At 39.2% G+C, this 21,637-nt stretch overlaps 1 long non-coding RNA gene across 2 annotated transcripts in view; it reads right to left on the bottom strand.

Moving 5' to 3' along the window:
* LOC109955496 (uncharacterized) overlaps positions 1–21,637 on the bottom strand; it is a 95,755-nt gene that overhangs the window by 6,891 nt on the left and 67,227 nt on the right. Inside the window, exons 2-3 of one of the 2 annotated variants that reach the window (XR_002274268.1) lie at positions 17,966–18,223; positions 16,599–16,953 (exon numbers count right to left, since the gene is read on the bottom strand). This is a non-coding gene — a long non-coding RNA (uncharacterized LOC109955496). Of the gene's footprint in view, positions 1–16,598; positions 16,954–17,965; positions 18,224–21,637 lie in introns of those variants that run through there. The other variant, XR_002274267.1, reaches the window with a different exon arrangement.

Raw genomic sequence — 21,637 nt, 5'->3', positions numbered from 1 at the left:
CAGTACTACATCAATGTGATGAAGGTATTTCATATACTGGATTAGCCAAAACTGGCATTCTCATCTAGTTAGTTTATCTATGAAGGTTATTTCAATAAAACCAGAAACTATACTACAAAATATCATATGTACGGTTTATCAAGATAAAATATACCACTATAGGAACATTATCCATATTGCTCCTACCATAAATAACTAACAGCTTTATGGCAGGGTTTCTCCAAAACTTCCTGTTTTAATTCATGTTGTTCTCTAATTATATTATGTTTTTTATACTTGGTCAAGTAAGTGATTAGCTGATCAGAAGATGCAGCCTTGTTTCTCACCTTCAGAGAGGTTCAGTATTCATCAGAATATTGGCATCATCTATATACAACACTGACACACTTGTTTGAGAGACAAAGAAAATGTCTAAATGGCATGAATGTGCAGGCTCCTTCAGTGCCCATGCAGACACAAATCTGGAAAGCCTGTTAAATCCACGCTTTGCTGGAACTCAGCTACAATCAGACACCTCTTATCCCTACTAAACAAGGACACACAACCTCAGAAACTAAAACACACATACACTATGTGTGTGATATTAATGCAGTGGACTAGCTATCAGGTTATAATTAAAAGATAAACACAGCCGGGGTTTAACAAGAGGCTTAAATTTCACTAACAGATTTATGTACACCTGCTCCTTCAGAATGGTGGGGGATGGATTAGTCTTTGATTAGATTCTATAGCTGATGGGGCACAGCAAAGAGGGTCATTACAACAAGCTGTCTGAGCTACAAACCTCACCGGCTCAACAGGGGCTCAGCATTTACTTCTCAATACTCTCCAATACCTAAAATAACAAACACAGCTTTCAGAAACATTTCAGGTGCAGCTTGTTGACCAAAAATAAAGCGTTCTGTCCAAGCGCATATTCAGACTCAATCAGTCTGGCAAATAACCGAGTCATTATTTCACAGCACCTTGCGCAGTTTAGCAGTTCAGAGAAGTGGCAAGTGAATCATCCTGCCACAACAGCTGTGTCTCAGATTAACACTAATTATGAGTTTTTAGAATAACTGGAAAAAAGTGCACAAAATAAACTGATTATTTAATGGAGTTAGGATTTAATTTCGATAATTGGTCATTTTCAAGTGCAAGCAGCAGAACTATTGAAATACTATATTCTAATTCAGTTTCCATCTTCAGGCGTATATGTATAAGTCCATTCAAACACATTAACTGCAATTCCCCGTTTTTTTTACATAAATAAAATAAAAGCAAAGTTATTCTTTAGCGATATAAATGTACTCCAAATCTTCAGTGACTTTAAACATGATGTGTGTTGTCAGACTCTTTTATATTCTGACTAATCAAAATTATTTAGATTTTGTTAAGAGAAGAATCTGTTCGTCTCACTGCCTTGGCTTGAATTCATCAACATGCATTTACATATGTACACAGTTAATTCAACAGTAACAAAAGCACTGACAGCAGTTATTGATTTGTTTTGCAGTCTACTATTAAAAGAATAGTTCAACTAAAATATGAGACTAAAATGAGATGATATCAGTATAAGTTTTCAGCCTAGCTTAACATAAAAACTAAAAACAGCCTTCCTCTCTGCAAAGAGAAAAAAAATCTGCCTTCCAAAACCTCTAATGCCCAATCATTTACACAGAGTCTCTCTTTTCTTTAATACGTACACAAACAAAAATGTAATTTTTTTATGGCAAGGTTACACAGTGGAACGGTTTCTTGGTGAACAAAGGTGAGACACAGTGACAGTGCTCTGTGACACCACAGTGAGGTTGCCATTGTGCCTTTAGCACCACCAAAATCTGTGCCCCTGTATGTAGCAGCCAACCTTGTAAGCAGATACACAAACATACTGTGCATATGGATAAACTGCTGTTTGTCCAGAAATACAGTAGCATGCAATTCTCCCTAAAGCCACAAAATGAGACAAAACATGCTAATTATTGAGTTTTAGAGGTGTTGCTAAGCCTGGTTCCTAGGTTTGGAAAGAGACAATCGAATTTTACCCTACTTTCAATCTTCAGGCACAAGTGTGATATTGATCTAAACGTCTACCTCTTGGAAAGAAAGCAAATAAGCACAGTGCATGTTCTGGCTAACAGAGACATTTTGTGTTACTATTTGTGTTGCTATTTCTTGTATTACATGTTTTATTTCCCTCTATAAACTGCAAAAGTCACACAAAACAGTAATTTCTGAATGTTGTCTTTTGAAAAATCACTTTTATAGACTTTAAAAGTTAAAGTCCATTAGCATTCTGTATTATGACATACATTTCTCTATTAATGAAAGAAGATATTCATTCTTTCTGCTGCACAACACTAATGTCTTCCTGTTGTGGCGCTGGATTTTCTATATTACTTCCTGCATAATTTAACAATCCTCTCACTAGCCAATGATGCCTTTCTTGCATTTTAAGTAATTGTAAAGCTCAGCTGTAGATTGCAATGGTAATGAGCTTGCACCAGAACCCTGTGCTGCTTTCACTCCCAATTCTCATCAGTACTCATCTTGTGCAAATGGGCGGCATCGTCGCCATGTTTACCATTTAATACTGATCATCCAACCAGGAACTGGCGCTGCAGCCTGTGTCGTGAGGTGGATGCACCAACAAAACATCTCTGCACAAACAAACAAGCCACAGGAATCAATAGTCAACACAAACACAACATTGGTGTTCTTCTGTAGCCCCTATCTATTGCTGCTAAGCACCAGGGAGCTAAATAACCTTTTAGCAGGGCTGGGCAGGCGAGACAGATGACTTTCCTAAATGAGGCTTCTGCTGACGCCGGACCTTAAATCAATGGCAGTGGCAGGCATTGAATTGAAACCCCTACAGCATGTGTTCACAGCTTCCATTGAGAGAGCTGGAAGAACCTCTTCTCACATATAAATATTTTATCACTGGCACACTCATGATCTCATTCCTGTGAGAAAATATTGTTGCTATGGGCAAAATTATGATCAATTGTTCACACAAGTGATGAATTTCCATCTGCTTTTTAAAATGTTCCAATCTAAAATGAGCCTGTATGGAGCTGTCACTTTCTGATAATTGGTTTAAGCTGAGACTGGATGTTCATTCTTCACCTTGGAAACAACTGTTGACACCATGAGGCCCATTAGTAGCTATTCTATGGCTTTTAAAGTGAAGGTCAAGCCTGAACATACCACCTTAATTTTTTTTTTTTTAGGTTTGACCACAAATAATTGACCCTTATTAGCACTCCTAATAAGAGTCACATGTTTCTTGCTTATGCATTTAGGTGGAATTCCAAAAATTGCTCTCCCTTTTAAAAACTGTGCATCAAGAACATTTATTTAGTCAATATGAAGTGATATGGACAGTGCATAATTAATCTGCCAGGTCTGTTCTGAACTAAATGCAGCTTTTGTATGTCCTCTTTATTGGCTGCAGAACAAACAACAGAGCAATATTCAAGATGAGCCTGTGATGATATAACTGTGTTCATAACATCAGAAGGCACATAGGAATAACACCTCCTGCTAATGTTTATGCCTCTGCCCATTTACTTTGCAGTTTCATCGATGTGCTGAGAGCAATTATAGCATCCATGCATGTCTATTGCTACTTTTATTCTTTCTAGGTCACAATTCCTAGATTTGTTTAATGCAAATTAGGTAAGTAAACCTTGTTTGTCCAAATTGAGGCTGTAGAAAAGTCCATAGAAAAGAAATAAAAACTGCTGTGATTTACATATGCAAAATACTGTGTGGTGTTTATGGGCACTGCTGTACGTCTCTATAATTACTACCCTGGTCAACGAATAATTTGTCAACAAATTGTTATCATTTGATGTTTTGCTTGCTGAGACAGACAGAGGCCCTAACCTGCTATCTACAGGCTTTTTTTTGAGATGCAAATGTTTTCTTAGGGATTTTAGCTCCCAGTGAATGGTTCATTGTGTATCTCTTGCTTACTACTGCTCTGCAAATTTATGCTGTTATTTGTGATTCAAATAGATCCATCAGGGCATTGAGTACACCAGCTTTTTGTGCATATTTGATCTCAAACTTTGGGAGGAATATTTGGGTTTTTTCTTTAGCTGTTCCCTGTCAGATTTATTTGATGTGGCAGTTCCCTCTATTAGCTATAATTCATTCACTCCAGTTAATGGCAAGTTATAAAACCTAATTTGGTATTAAGAAAATAATGGCCAATTTGAAAAATGATCATTAATATGTGATGAAGAATTTTCCAAATAGAGAAAGTGATGGTGTGCTAATAATATAAAAGCAATTTCCTTTGACAGGTGGCAAATGACCTTGAGATAATGATATCTGGGGTGAAAAGTGATGTATTTCTGCTTCTATCAATCTATCTGAGGCTGTAGTAAAAGTTATACTCTTTATATGCAAAGTTTGAAGGGTTGTGGGGGTTTTTTACCCTTTCCAATACCAAAAACTAGAAAAGCACAAGTGTAAGGAATGAATTAAAACAGCATGTTCTAGTGTAAGGTGCAACTGTTAGCAACTGCTACCTTACCAATACAGTGCTGACCTACTTAACCTGCTGTTACTTCAAAAGGTCAAACAGCATTTCATATGGTGGTGTTTAAAAAAGGCAAGGTCATGACAGCACACTGTGTTGTATTTTTTCCAATGTGTTGCTGATTCTGGATGCTACATCAGTGCAGGCTATTATTAGGCTAATATTAGTGGCTGTCCTGCTCTTTATTGAATTTTGGGTAAATTTACGCTCCAGCGGCCCCAGCTAAACTCATTATCCAAGTTCGTGTCACATTTCTTTTAAATACAGTGATTAAACTTCATACTAAAAACCTTTGCTCTTGAGATCGTATAATCACAAACTAAAGTCTGTCTGGCTTATCCACATACATCAGCTAAGTGGCTAAATAGGGTCATGTTAGCAAATTAAGAATCTAATTCAAGTAGCTCCACACTGTATACAATTAGAATACTGATTATAGACTATCAGTCAAATATTTAGTCACACTTTCTAATTCAATTTAATAGGAAAGTGCCGAAACTATTGACCGGTAGTGGACTGTATGTCTGTAAATGGATCATCAATAATAAGTGGCACTTGGGGAGAAAATATTGCGTCTCAAATGTGGGGATGCTAATGTTTTGCTCTGTTCCTGGGGGCTTGGACTGCTAAAGCGCTGGGAGTGTTATTTCATCTTTGTATACCCAGGTCTGGACCTCAAAAGATATCAATATGCTGGTATAAAGTGGAAGTAAAACTAGAGGCTTCATTATCCTTCCAAAATATTAAGTTAGAGGTTATATAAATCCGATAACTTATGAAATCAAGAATCGTCTTTAGCTGTGATAATTGTGTTGATGTTACTAGTAAATATTTTGCAGTACAGCAATCAAAACACAAGTTAAGTATGTTGTATCATGATAGTAGCAGACATAAAAAATAACCTGGAGACAAGTATTTGAATGTAAATGCAAAATTATTTACACCAACAAGAACTAACAAGTGTCTACCAACCAAACTGCTGGCCTGAGTCTCTCCAAAGTCCTAACCACCAGGCTAACAAGTTAACAAGCATAGAGTCTACTGTTATTTTGATACAGGAACAATCTGGAGAGCCCTGATGTCCCCAAACAGTGTATTTGATATTATTTGTGATTACTGTGGGCTGCAGTCTAAAATATATGGAAAGGGTCGAGGGCAGCGAATCTGTAAAACCGATAGCAGCAGCATCTGAGCTGTGTCAGGTTAGGTACAATGGTATGTAGCAGGTCTGTAATACTGAAGAGACTCGGTAGCAAGCACATGTAGCTACAATAAGCCCAGAGGGGTAAACATGGTTCAGTTAGTCACTACCTGCAGTAAAAATTAACACTATTTGAAGTTATAATGCTTCCATTTATACAGCTCGCACTTAGCTTGGTAGCATGCAAGAGAAAAAACTGAGTAGGTGGGAGAAGGCAGGAGCTGTCGTTATGTTGAACTTAACGGTGTAAGAACACGGCTATTTCCTGGAGACAGTATGTAGGCTACTAATACAGACCTAGTATGTACTGAGATCATAAAAGTATGAGTAGAAAGAAAGAATGTTTATTTTTAGCTAGCAACAGTTACTATAACATTTCAGCTAAATCGATGGTGAGTGGCTAGAAATAAAAAGCCTGATTTTTGTCTCGTCCTCACTGAAATCATGGAGCTAGCTTGACAGGCAAAGAAACAGTAACTAAAGGGGGGTGGGAACTGTCTCTCATATTTACAGGCCACTCCAGAAGACAGAAGCAAAGTCAAATATGAAATAACTAGAAATCCAAAGGCTTTCCCGCTGAATTCAGAGCATCAGACCAACTTTTCCTCAAGACATGCATGTTGAAACAGTAGCTGCTCTTTTCATCACTAAACCTACAAGTCTCTCATCGCTCTTGTTTGACCGGACATCACTGGCTCAGGGAATATCTTCTTTCTATTTCTCTGGATGTTTTGTGCACTAGTTCAAGTGGCAAACACTGCAACATCTAGTGCCATTCCTCTGGCCATCCAGTATTTATCTCCACATTTTCCAAGTGAACGGAAACATACTGGCCTCCGACTAAACCACATCAACTAATACACCACACTCATCATTTAATGAATGCACATTTACTTCCGTCTTTCTCCCTCTCTGTCTCTTTCCTGCTCATTCTCTCATCTCTCACTCCGTCTCAAACTCGAGCCTGTAATGACGCCTCACTTCAGGGTGAACACGCTGCCATTTTTCATAATTACAGCCGGATGTAATTTTCATACAGCCTCCTGGATGACATTTCTGAGCGCATACACAGTCATTAGAGGCTGCATGAGAACTGAACCTGAGATAGAACAAACACCAATAAATATTGCATACGCTGTTCTTGGACTGCAACGGCAAATCATGGTGAGAGCAACAATTTAAAACTGAGTTTAGATAAAATATTGTATAGCTTAGATAAGATCTTTAAAAAAAAAAAAAACATTTTAATGCCTTAAAGTGCAGTTGTGAAGACATTACATGGAGGGTTAAACTATTACCCAGATACATATTAAATGGCTAAAGTGGTTGCTTTCTTTATATTTGTTGTGTACTCGTATGCTGTTTTTCTTTGTTTGACCTATGCCACTTTGTTCCAATGAAGTGTTCTTAATGCTCCGGAGTATAACCATATTTTAGAAACTAATTTAAGTAGTAGCTAAATAAGCTAATAATAATCCTGTGCACAGCTGTATGCTCATCCATCCAGAGTGCCAAGCCTGGAGTAGGAGAATAAATACATTAAGCATTAGGAATTACAGTGCACACAGTGGAAACGTTTTACTACTGATTACTCTCATGACTTTTCTGATTAATTTATTAGTTGTTTGATCTACCCTCATCACAAGTTTCCAGAGCCTGGCATTTCATCTTATCACTTGTTTTGAGCAACCAATACTCAAACATATTTAATTTACTATAAAACAAGACAAAGAAAAGCATCAAATTCTGAAATTTGAGAAGCTAGTTTGTTTTTTGGTCATTTTTGCTTGGAAAATTACCGTATTGCCTGGAAACTAATTCTGAGCTGTTTGCAAGATTTTCTCATCTTGGGAGACACTATAAACTCATCTTCAGGTTTTATGAATTTAGTTTCTCTGTGGCACCAAAACACGCTACACAAGCCTTTTGGAACAAGAACAGGGTAAACTGGGCTAATGAAACAGAAACATTAAGATACGCTACTGTATACACAGACTTGAAAACATTTCTGATGTTTTGAACATGCATGTCTAAAAACTGAGTACCAAAATTGCTGTTGCTGAATTAGGCTAATTGTCTGAGGTTTGACTAATTGGCTAATCATCATCAGCTCTAATTACAATCTTCCACCTTTGTGGTAACAGTTTGGGACAAAATAACACACAGAGAAACTTAACACTACACACAATACAGCATGTTGTTCTCAAATATCTAATCAACCGGGGCCACCTTTTGCCAGCTCTGTGTAATGGTGCACAAGTCAAACCATTTCCAGCAGGGAAACATTTTTCAAGTCTGAAACTTCTTGATCTTTGATGGATGAAAGACATGAAAATCACCAGACACTACATTTTTAGTTTCTGTGGATCTGTATTAGTTTCTTTAAAAGGTCAGACATTAAACTTGATTTTCAGATATCATTTAATGCTGTGACAAAAATCTACCTGGTGACTTGCTATGCCATTTTATTTTGGCCCAGAATTTTGCTCTTGTACCATGAAACAAAGTCATTACCATTGATTAATTACCTGCTTTAAGGGAAACGGCACTTTTTATTTGAGCATGAGTTTCATATACATATATGAATTACAATTGAAGTATCCTCACATTGAAAAGCAAAGCTAAGCCTTGGTTGCCATTTATAGTCTCTAAAGCTCGTGTCCTACATTCAGCACCCAGGTTCTTTTCAACCACGCTGACTTGATTCTCCTCCTTGTTTTGAGGTTTAAATGCAAAGTGATGGAGTGACAAAACACTGTCAATCAAAATGTGTTTCATGACCACTTGGGATTCTTGGCTGCTCTGGCTGTGTGAAAACATCTGAGTCTCTGAAGCCAAGGCCGCATCGAGAGACTGCACAGCAAACCTGATTCGACTGTGAATAGGCCACGAAACTCACTCTGAACTTAGGACTTTTTTCTTGCAATGGTCTCTGTAAAATGGTGGTTTTGCAATAAGGCCTGAATCCCATTCCCATTCCCTATGAATCAATGCCAAGCTTGTGAATGTGAACAGCCTATTTGTCAATCCTTTCAATTAGAGCGCATAATGCCAGTGTTCCTAGCCAGGAATTTGGTTTTTGAGTGTATAAATACAGTTGTAAACACTCTTATTTACCTCACTGTTCTCAAACATCATCACCAGGCTTAACTCCATTCTTCGTGACCTGCATGAAATTAGCTTGCTAACTTGTTCCTTAAACATCTCCCCACAGTTCTTACCACTGCAGAGCCCAAACTGGCCAAGCTGCAGTTTTAAATTTCAAGCAATGTGACAGCTTTGTTCTTAATGTTGTCTTATAACAGAGAAGCAAATTGCAGAGGAGCCATGTGATGACATTATATTGGACCTTGAATCTCTGACTGTGACTTGGCAAGCTCAAAAACCGAGGCCTTGATGTGACATTTGGTGGCATTTCGCACCAGAATGTGAATGACTGAGTCTTAACATGAAAGGTCATGCCATGGGAGAGCGTTTGCCCAATAGATTTGAATTATGTCTCCATTTGTGTATTTGTACTCCGACTGTACACAATACTGGAATATTTTTGATCCCTCCTGCTATGTCTGATTGACATTTACCCTTTGAGCTGTAGTTGTGTTGTTTTTAAAAGCTGATGTGATCTCATAGCATCCAAATAATTTTCTAGAAAGGAACTGATAAGAGCAATTTCTTGGGAAGGTTCCTAGAAAAGGGGGTGTGTTTTTCTATAAATTATATAGAAAATTGGTGAGATAACATTATTTTACCAAATTAAAAGGTACTGTAAGTATACAATTCAACAAATGTGGACAACACAGTTTCCAGCAAACTAATGAATATTTACTTGAGTTTTAAACAGATCTCAGCTATTAAAATTTTAGGAATTGTTTGAAACAATTTCCTTTGCATTTATTGATTGTAAACTAACTACTGTATAATTACGACACACAACTACAGTACAGAAAGTTTTCAGACCCTTTCAAGTTTCAGACTCATCTTAAAATGAACTCTTTTTTTTTTCCTCTTTCTCAGTCTACACACATTACTCCACAGTGATGTGAAAACAAATTTTGAGCATTTTGAAAATGCATTACAAATAAAAGTAAATATCCCATTTACATAAGTATTCAGACCCTTCACTTAGTACTTGGTTAAGGCACTTTTGGCAGCAATGACAGCCTCAGGTCTTCTTGAGAATGAAGCTACAAGTTTTGGTACCTTTCAGTAATGTCTCTAGCACACCTCCTAATGTGGTAACTTTTTTAAATTGTTGACTTCATTAGGATTTGATGTTCATGTATGTGTTTATTAAAGACAAATTAGTTCTTCCAGTGTAGTCATCATCGCTGCTTGGACTCATTGAGAACGCCCTCACAGATCAGATCACATTCACAACTATCTCATCATTTAAATGCTCAAGTCCCTAATGCATGTGCGACTGACTGCTATTAAAAAGCAGAACATTTAAAAAGTGAACAAAAACATAACATGCTTCTCCTCTACAATATTTTCTGCCACTCCAGTTGCAAGTTCTGCAACATCACCGTCTGAGGCTCACAGTAGCTTCTAATTGTGATGTGATGACAATGACGAGAACAGCAGCGTTCAGACCCATGAGGCCTGTGGGAGCTCTAGCCACATCCTCAGAATCAACAGGAGGTATAGTTCAGCAGAACTAATTACTGTTGATCTTAAAAGTTCATTTGCTGCTCGTTTATCCTCGTTTTTTCTTTTCCTTCTGTCTTTCGCATGTTGCTTCACTAAAGAAGTCACCATTATTATCAAGCGTTTCACTAAACGTTGGCAATCAGAGCTCCAGACAGCTCAATTTTCACTGCCTTGATGTGATTCAAAGAAGGATTGCAGGGCAAAGGACAGATAATCACTGGCTGCTCTATGGTCCATTATAAAACATGTTTTTACACAATGTTCAAGTAGCAGAAGTTATTTTGAGCTGTTGTACAATATTATACTGAAGTCGCCATATTTTTACTGGTTCAAAATATCTGTCTTGGCTCCAACATAAATAAGTCATCTTGAAATATAATAGACACTTACTGCACTCAAATATAATAACATCTAATAAACTGTTTTCATTGATGTCACAAACATCTCAGTGATGCCATGGCCTTTGCTTTCAGCATCCAGACACAGCAATCATGACGTATTGCTGCCTGACAGGAGCCTGTGAACCGACCTGGTAGATGTGTGCACACACACACAAACACACAGTCTTCTTCTTACTGGGAATTCAGGGGTTAAACATTCAAGCTGGGCTGCACAACGCTGAGCTGATGCGAAGAGACAGGCTGTTATAGGTAACTGAGGCGACTAGGCTCAGTATGTGGGGAGTCCACTGCAGGAGCTCCTGACAGGTGAGGGACTCACTGCAGTGCTCTCCTCCTGCAGGGTAGCTGACAGATTGTAGCATGCATTGACAAAACATACTGTAAGCCAGCAGTGAGTTGTAGTCACAGGACAAATAGGACCCAGCTTTAACAGGTGTTACTTCAAAAATGTATCATTACATAAAAAACATTACAGTATGTTTCCGTTTTAAACCATTATCTGTGATAAATGTGGCTGTGACTGGTCATATGACTTCCTCAAACACATGGACATAAGTTCCTGACTTTGTGAAATATAAAAGTCACTGTAAGAACTGATCACTAACTTGTATTTATTTCAGCCACCAATAACAACTTGAAGAAACTAACAACGAACATGCATAACAAGGGCAGGGCGAGGTCAGAGTACAGGTTTTAGCAGTAGAGCTTAAAAACAAGCTTGTTGGCGAAATCGTGACCGACAACATGAGCAGCAGGAAGCAGCCACATTAAGTACGGTGTTGTGCTACATTAGAATGTAAAACATCACAATATTAATCTGGTCTCCCAGCCCTCTCTATTTTCTGCGAAGCATTCAGTCCCATGAATTCAGAGATTCACAAAACCCTTTCTACAGTAAAACTGTGGCTGCTACAAATTGTGCCTCCCACTGAGGCTGTAAAAGTGAGCTATTTTCAGGTCAAAGTTGAATTTAATTGCACGTTTGTCATACAGTAAAACCTGGTAGAAAATGAGCCTGGTGCATACAGTACAGCAGAGCAGCAGAGCACTGGAAATGATGGCCGTACCCTGAACTTGCACTTCTGGTACAGTATACTGTTATGTCATTACTGAGACTGAGGAGTACAGAGCAGATCAACTTACAGTAAGTGTTTGTTACTGAAATGCAGGCAGCATTTCAGAAGAGGTTACCATTTACACTGACATCTGCAATAACAAATAATTTAGCCACTAAGATTTCTTGCCTGATTATTAATTTCAGTGAGTCTGTTTTCACCATAGGGTTGGCACATGGTACCGTTTAAAGGTGAAATGTCACCATGAGGTTTAAGGTTGAATCAATTTCATTGCGATAATAAATCTGTGTTTATACAAACTGTTACTCAAAATTTTTATTTCATGTTTGTACAGTAGCAGTCATATTACTATATTACAGACACTGCCACTTACACCTCACTGGCTGAAACAGACGATGAAACACATTGTGGGGGTGGACTATAAAATTTTAAGTGCATACAATTTCAAAGACATACATTAAAATGTTGCTTTAGAATCAAAAATAATCATTACTTTGGGGCCTGGATTGCATTTCATACTCAAACTAGGCACGGCACTAGCAAAACATTTCATTATTTTATTTGGTTAACAGTTAATTCACCCCTGGCAAAGGTGTTTAAATTTTCTAGCTTTATTTTCACTTGTGCCGTCTGAATTGGACGTGGTTAATGTGCTTTACAACTGGATAAAACACTTAGTGTCTCTGGGTGGTCTTTGATGCTCTGAGTTCTTTTATATCCTGTGTGAGAGCGTGTGTGTGTGTCAGGGACAGACACCCTGAGAGTTTCCTCACAGAAGTTTCTATTTAAGGGCGGCAGGGAGACTGGTAATCTCAGGGCGGCCGAGTCCACTGTGGTTTCTGCTTAATTAATGGCATGCCATCTGTCTGTGTCCAGAGGAGAGAGACCGCCAGCTGCTCGGGCTTTGATCTCACCTGTCTGTCTGTATGTGAATACATGTGAATGTCTGCACACATGTACATAAGCGTGTCCGTTCTCACCTCCTTGGCGAATATGGCGACATCAAGTCTTCAGCATAGGACTCGCCAACAGAGTAAGGGTTGAATTTTGCTTTGCTACTGAATAAAACATGACAGTGTTAATTATTAGTATATGAATTTATTTCTTAAAGCTGCTATAATCAATATTTATATCAACAATGAATCAAATTACTATGTAATGTAAAAGGGGTTGCTTATAGGGACAAAGTAATTATGGACAATTATGGAGTATTTGGCAGCTAAAGCTAAGTCTGAAGAGTTGGTGGAAACCAAAATAGAGCCAAAATGAGAGTAAATGTTGTGACTGAATATATTACAGTATAGCTCTATACATGGCAACAGGTTTGATGACAACTGAACACAGTATACATCCTGTTATCTAGCCTTTATTTTTCTGGCTTTAACAACTTGACAGAAGTGAAATGTACAAATTTCACAGTAATTCTATCTCAACACACACGGTCAGATAAGGGTGGACATGTGAACATTACACCCACTGTTGAACATCTCTTTCCAAAAGAATTCACATTAATTTGTTGCTATAAACAGCCTCCACTCTTGTGGGAAGGTTTCCCACAAGAGCTTGAACGTTGGCTGCAGGTATGTGCGCAGGTGCATTAGTGAGGTCAGCTACTGATGTTGGCTGATAAGAGCTGCTTCTAATTTGTCCCCAAAATGTTAGGGCTCTGTACAGGCCAGTTGGATTCTTTTCTATCAAACAGGGAAATAATGTCTTAATGAACCTTGCTTTTTGCATGGAGGCACAAAGGCCTTCCTTAAATTCTTGCCATAAAGTTGTGAGCTGTTGTCTAAAGATGCTGCAGCATTACAACTACAGTACCCTAAAGCAGCTTAAACCAAACCATGAATGAAATTCTGAACAAAGACGTTATGTATAATAGGCATGTCCATATACATTTAACCATCCTAAACACGTATATCATACTTGGATGTCTGCATTGCTTGTCTTTTTGCATTAAATATTGGGGCTGTACTTTCTTTTTAACAATATAATTCTGACTGTCGGGCACCAGATGTTCTGGGATACTGCCTGATTTTACTGCCTCCCTCCCTCATCTATTTAAAGATTCAGTCCATGTGCAGCATCATTAGTCTGATCAATGATTTCGTTTCTCACAGCAGCCAAGGCCCGAGGACTGTCTGCTGTCACTGCTGGAGCTGACATGTCCCCTTCAAAAGTCAAGGTGAAACGTCAACGTCTTGTGTGGAGGAGGAATGTGTCGTAGATCACTAAGCCCGAATCTTGAAACCACCTCTGACAGCAGAAGTAAAGCACGGCCGACTTACGCTTCATCCCGCCTCCCCTGAGGAAGCTTAGAGGTTCACGCAACAGTTTGAGACGAAAGAGGCAATTCAAGCTTGTCATTGAGGACAGTAAAAGTCATTCTGTCCCTGTTTTTAAGTTTTCTTGTTGCTACTGGCTGCATCTTAATTTCAAGAGTGACACTTACATAGCCTGTAGATTGCAACATACGATAAACACACTGTGTTTCAGTGTAACATTCCCAAATATCATAGAATCAACTCTTAAATGAATACGTTTCTTCATGGCTATTTAAAAATAAGGCATCCTTCTCACTATGTACCGGTATCCGCAGGACACATTTTGAATCTGAATGTGCATTTTATAATGTTTTGTATTACAGAGCAATGTTGCTTTTGTTTTGATTGATGTAATAATATTCATGTGGTAGTTTACACTTGTAATTTTATAAAATGAGGCTGTGCCAAAGTCATTATGGTGATCCGGTGTCAGTGGCAGCAACAGAAGTATTTTTATTGTATTTTATTTGTGTAAGTGTCGTTATTTGAACTGATGGATTATAACTCTGCTATGTGAAGGAAAGGTACTAAAAGTTTCCAAATGAGTCAGTGAATCTGTGGTTCATTATATATAACTCTGCAGCAACTGGAAAATAAATCCTTTTCATTTCTAAAGCTCTCGGGTGTTTGGTCGGCAGCAAGAATGACCCTGACTTCACAGCCTCACAATGCAGATGGACTGATGGACAGTTAACACAATGTGGGCAAGAACATGTGGAGCCAAAATATTATAAGACCGCTGCCCTACTTTTAAGTTAATACCCTCTGATCTGTACCTCTTCATTAATTTCCTCTCTTCTGATTTCTTTTCTTCATTGCATCATCATCATCCTGTTCTCTGGGTTTTTCTGCTGTCAATATTGCTAAAACAACCACTTGCAGCCTTGTCCTTTGGTGCAATATTATATATTTGAGTCACACCAATACAGCCTCATAATTTCCTTATGATTGTAATTCACCTACACTATTGTTAGACAGTCACTGATGAATATGAGAAAATAAGAGCTGCTAGGAGAGTGACAAATGACAAGAACGATGACACCACAGGTTGCCTGCAGATTAGCTGCAGCCTTATAAAGTCAAGAGCAACTGCAGCAAACTAATCTGACACAGACACACACACACACACACACACACACACACACAATGACTACTGAAAATATCCAAAGTAGCAACACTGTGGCCACAGATACTATATAAAGAACAACAAAGTCTGCCTAGGAGGGAGGTGGATGTGGATGGGTGAGATGACAAAACATGGAACTTTCGAACTGAGAGACAACTGATTCTTTCTGCTTTCAACAGGGGGCAAATCTGGAAAATTCTGGGCAGGATGGCCAGGTTGGGCATAGACTCAGAGGCGTAGCACATTTGAAATATATGTAAAAAGTTAATTAATCCCTTAGTTCTATTAAGTAATAAACCATACATTATTAAGAAGCTCCTTTTTTTACTCCCAGCCAGGAACATTGCTGCTGCACAGTGGTTCACCTCCATGAATGGTGCCCAATACTCCACATCATCATGTTGCATGATGATATAAAATAAAACCGCTTTGACTAATACAATTATAAAGCACCAGAAAAATGTTAGTGGTATTTAAAGGCAACAATTTGTCATTGTTTTTCATTTTCATTAATACTGACAAGCCTCCCGCTTTGACTGTGGCCAATCAGATTTTGGCTTTCAAACCAATAGGCAATGTCTTTTAATCCAAACCATTATCTTTATCTAAACAGTTAGTTTTGGGGCCTCAAACTGGGATGCTTTGCATTTATTACTGTAACCATGACAACAAAGGTCCAGCACATGATAACAGCTTACTGAGCCGACAAGGAGGTGGATAGGGCCCTACTTAACTCACATCTACAGTATAGACAGAATAACAAGTGACAACAGCCATTGAATGGAATGATAATATTTGAGGCAGGCGGTGGTAATGAGCAGCGTGCATTTTACAAAAGTGCATGAGAGTGTTACACTGTATATTTCTGAGCTCGCTACTGTGTGACCCATTGTTGGCCTGAGCACAATGACTGGAGCCAGTACAGTGACAGGAGGATAAGTAATAGCTCCACTATGGCCGCCAGGCTATACAATCATCCCTGCTGTTGCTTCCACTGATTTATTGAAAGACAATGACCTCTGCTTCCACCGAGCCTGCTTCCTAGCCCATCTCACATTGCATGTATTGTTTTCCATTTTATTGCCACATATTGCCATGGGGAGACACTGCTGCCCTGAGCTGGGCCCCCTGTCACTGCTACAGATGCGACTGCGTCTGCTGTTAATAAAGCTTGCTGAATCCAAGCCGTACAAAAGTTGATGAGGCAGAGAGGGTGTACTTTAACTTTTATTTCTTCTTTTGTCAAACTATTTCAGGAATTATAATGCAGTGTAATGCTATTTATGACACAACCTGTGTCAAAGACGTTATTATACCACAATGGTATTTCATCAGTTGTATTGTTGGGTGACTGATGGCTAATATTTTAATTAAACTAGTTCAATTATCCCAGTTGATGGAGTATAGACACAGTGTGGTAAATCACACAGAGGGTGAACAGGACTGTTCTTGAGATAAAACTAAATCACCTTTGCATCTCAGAATTTAGCTTAATTTATATTCCACTTTGTCTGAACAAAATGTCTTATGGAAAGGCAAATATTTCCACTGTAGCAAAAAGTTGCTTTCTGTGCACAGTCCTCCACTTGTCGCTTCTCGGTGGTGTAAACACTGTCAGGAGCAATCACGCAGATCTCAAAACTAAAAGAGCAAATATGAGAATGTGGTGTTAAAATGCTATTTAATGAAAGAGGAAAATGTGGTTAAAACAAAGATTATCCGGCCTAGACCGTGCAGTTTCTACTCTACTATCTGTTCTATTCTAATAGATGCTATTGCAAGTCAGAGGTTTCTACAAAGCATAAACTTTAGGTTCACGTTGTTAATGGTAGACAAAACAGAATTTTAATTTCCTCAGTAGAGACCTAATGATTAGAGTAAAACTTTTGTACAGGGTGGTCATTCAGTTTGTTAGGGAGAGAAAGAAATGCTCCTGCAATCATAGCCGACATCTTTCCTCACTGTATATCTGTATAGTACCTTTGTCCTTTTATTAAATATCCAGAACTTTTGCTCATTTTTAGTATTAATAATTCAACCAGGAAAGCTTCATGTCCATCCACACCTCAGAAACCTTCCAACTGCCAATCTCCTCACATTATCTACGCAAGAAAATGAACAGGACTTTTTATTCCAGAACCATGGACACCCGAAATGACTCCTCCCTCACTGCTACTCTACTAAGGGAATTATTTAACGTTTTTATGGCTCACCAAAAACTGGAATGAGAAAGAGAGAGAATATTTAGGAGGAGAGATGGAGTGAGAGTGAAAATCCCCTGTCAGCTTATATATCAAGGTTGTGTTCTCCATCAGCGGGTTTGAGGGATTGAGGAATAGGAGAAAAAGATCCAGTCTACTGGGCACTGGAGTTTAGAGGGGTGACATGGAAGAGCGCGCACACAGACACACACAAACACTTCATCTACCTCCATCAGCTTAACCCACACCTACAGGCGAATGTTTGCCCGTTCACATCCAGTCACTGTTTCATAATTTTACTTCTCACTCCCTCAAATATTTTGTACTCTTTATTGACCACCTATGCTTTATATAATCAGTCGGGCTGACTCAGGTAGCAGACGTACAAAATGTGTTGTCTACAAACAAACATCTGATGGTTAAAACTGAGCACTAGCTGTATCTGTGTTTACCTGTTTTTGCCTCTCTCTAGGATAAAACTGCAGCTGGTACAGAATGACTGGGTGACAGTTGACTGGAGTGCAACCCTTAGGTTCATTACCGGCTGGCAGAGTGGAGCACTCCAGGGCATGATGGTTGGAGGTAATGCTTCAGGCCTCCTCATCAACATCCTGTCACCTCCGGTTTCATACTCTCAGGCTTGGCACAGCGACTGACCCGGCCCCTCTCACCCTGGGGGAAAACTGTCTTCTTGAACAATAACTCAGCACCTGGTAGTGAGAAACAGAAGAGAAGCAGTGTGTCTGCTTAGTCACAAAGAAAATGAAAGATAGCATCAGCTGACCTCCATGTGAATTTGATATGCAGAGTGAGTGTCTCCCTCCACAACTTAAAGCTGTTTAACAGATCTGTTTATATTTTAATAACAAATTTATTACAGTGCCATTACAATATATCCCATTTGTTCAACCCTGTGCTGCTATATCCTTTATGTTAAACCTGATTTTTTTTTTTTGCCCACTTGGGTTTGGCAAAAACAAGCTGTAAAAACAACACTGACATCGTCACTCTTCAAGGTGACATGCAGAACATGTTGGGAAACAGTTGTCTGTTTAACCACCTAGCAGATTTGGAGCAACATAAGCACTTCCTGTACACTGCAGTATGCGCCACTGTTCATCAGATGCTCACTATAATGTCCTACCTACAGTGCTGAGCAGGTAGTGCAGAGTAAAGTTTTAGAGCCAGTTTGCTAAAAACAGCTGCCTGCTGCATCTGGAAACAGGGTTGATGAAAGCAGTGAGACTGAACCAACAGCAACGTTGTGGGCTGTAAAAGCAAAACAGGAAGCTTAGAGATGCTTAAATGCTCTGTAGAGCTGAGGGCAGCAGCAGAGTTTGGCGATAATTCTCTGCAGGTTCGTCACTAGGAGCAATAAAGTATAAAAGAGATTGATTATAGCTGCTTCAGTGTGATGGCACAGAGATCAGATTTGTGTTGTGCTCAGGTGTTACATCACAGCTTTGATGGAGAAGCAGCTCAGATGCTTCTACAAGCATGAGAGCAACATATAAAACTGGCAGCACATTTATAACCCAAAGATACACTTCATTAAAAGTGTATGTTCAGGTTATACTTAATTTTGCATGAACATTACAAGCACAGAGCGATTTTCTTATTGTCCACACAGACTGCCACTTAGGGCTCTTAATTTCAAACCTCAATCAAAGAAAAGTTTTCCACAGGCTTATGTTCAGAGGCAAAGTCTCTGAGAAGTTCCCCAGGCAATTTCACCACAGTATGAGTGTACTTTTCACTGTTATCTTTGGGTAGAGGACTTAGGAGAAGGAAGTCATGCAATATCAGTCTGCAATATGTTTAGCTGAGGGTAAGAAATAGCCAGGCTTGTAATTGCTTTGGGACAAGCTAGGATGGTTCCTCTGGCGGTAGGAGATTTTCTTTTGGTCAACCATGAGGGCAATAAGACAGATAAGAAAGAAAGGGGGAGAGAAGCACACTGAGAAAGGAGTGAGAGAGGGAGATTTTCAGATGTTCAGATAAAATAGAAGCATTATAGTCCCATGAGGTTACAATGAAAAGCCCTCAGCTGGTTGCCCTTCCATAACTAAAGAGGAAAACATACAGAAGGCTGGGTGGGGGGGGGGGGGGAAGGTTTGATTTGAGCACGTTTCTGCTCATGAGCATCCTTTACAACTGTTTGTCCCCAGCTTGCGGCAATCGTCAGACAACCTTCAGAGGAATCATGTCACAGCCCCGGGTTTCAGTGTTACGATCAACAGCTTTTCTCCAAAAGACTTCACTCCTGTTTCATTACCACCTTTCTATAAGATGAAACCGGCTGAAAGATACAAGGAGAGAGAACGAAGCAACTGCAGCCATATCATCGACTGCTTCCTACAATACTCATGTAGATCACTTGCACTGTCGGAACAGAGCTTGTTTACTGTCTCCCAGGGTGTGTCCTTAAATTAACAGCTCAAGGGCCGTGTGTTTTACTGCGGTAAGGGTGAGTGTAGAAAAGTGGATAAGTGGTGTAGATCCTCCACCCCTGCAGTAGGGATGTAAGTGGGTTAGAGCTAAAATGATGCAGCAGTTGACCCATTTGCCAGAAGAACAATCACCAGCTACACTGACAATCAAGAACTGCAAACACTCCATGGTTGTTGCTTTTTATTATCGTACTGTATATGATATTAGGCTTTAGAACTGTTGGTTGGACAAAACAACACAATTACACCAACTTGGGCTTTAGGAGGCTGTGATGGTTTTGTGAGACATTTTAACTTAATCTACCAATAGAGAAACTATTCAGTAATGAGATTATTTGTGAGTTTCAGCCCTAAATCGAATGGGAAAGGAATGTATGTTATTCACATACGCATGTAAAAAGTTAATGTGCAATAGATGCTTATCAGTGGCCCGAGTCAGATGGCGGCCGACGGCTGGTGTGTCATGGGCCGTACATACAAAGAATAAAACCGAAAGTAGAAAATAATTTAAAACTGACACAAATAGGAATGTTTGTGAAATAAGCAGATCAACATTAAAAGTAGAAAGAAGCTTTTTGTAGCCCAACAGTTATGATTCAGTTATGTTACTAAAGTGTGGTTTTTTTGTTTGGTAGTGTTCGTGGATGCACAGTATTCTAGTGAAAGAAGAACAAATCAGTCTTATTAAACTGAATGTTTTGTTGTATAGAGGCACCGACAACATTTTTATCCCTTTTATTCAGTGATTTTGTTGTTAAGAGTTCACCAACAAACAGAGCAGGTACTTTCGTTATTGAACTCTGTTTCCTGGCTTTTTCACATTATAACCAAATGCCCTGGACCCCTCTTGTTGCAAAACATTTACTGTGCCAGGTGCATTATTCCAGCGAATCATAAAAAATGTGCTCAACCATATCACCTACAGTTCTGACCCTCGTTTCCTTTACCTCCCTGTTTTATACTTTATTTCCACAAACACTCATATTCCCAGTTAGGTAGTTAATTGAATTTGGAGCTGGGTGTAAAATAGTGGGTCTTTAGCCACAGTTGCCTGCTCGCTGTGCACAATGTAACCTAGGTTAGACTGACTATAGAGGAACCAATGGTGTATAGATACACCCGCTGAGTAACTGAGTAACAAAAAGAAAACGTCTGCCTCACAATACTATAGTCGGTAAAATCTGGTCCTTCTCCTCAGAACACCACTTGAAGCTAAAATGGGTTTTGTTCCAGACAGCTCTGGCCCTGCATGTCTCTTTTCATTGAAGTATGCTTCTTTTCAAACAGTCACTATATGCATTTTATCTTCATCTTCCAAGCTCACTACCAAAACCACAGCGGTGCAAAGAAAATGTAAAGAGCCCTCCTGGAACTCAGCATGCCTGCGGAATAATGTTGCAACTGAGCCAACCTTAGTGATGGCTCCGATTGTGTCTTTAAAAATAGCCCTGGCAGTCCGCCCCTCTCTCCTCACTTCTCACAACACACCGCTGTCAGTGTGTCGTACCTGCTGTGCTCAGACTATTGCATAACCAGCTCTGATCATGCATAGGATCAGTGTTTCTGTCCAGTGTGTGTACAGCACGTCCATTGTCCAAGGCTTCTAACAGAACAGTATGCCTGACTAAAGGACACTGAAGGTCAATGCACGAGTCAAACTGGAGGAGGAATATT

Source organism: Monopterus albus, unplaced genomic scaffold, assembly GCF_001952655.1.
Source record: "Monopterus albus unplaced genomic scaffold, M_albus_1.0 scaffold15.1, whole genome shotgun sequence".
NCBI classification, from domain to species: domain Eukaryota; kingdom Metazoa; phylum Chordata; class Actinopteri; order Synbranchiformes; family Synbranchidae; genus Monopterus; species Monopterus albus.
Note: the sequence above shows the minus strand (reverse complement) of the source record. Positions and strands in the feature narration are given on the sequence as shown.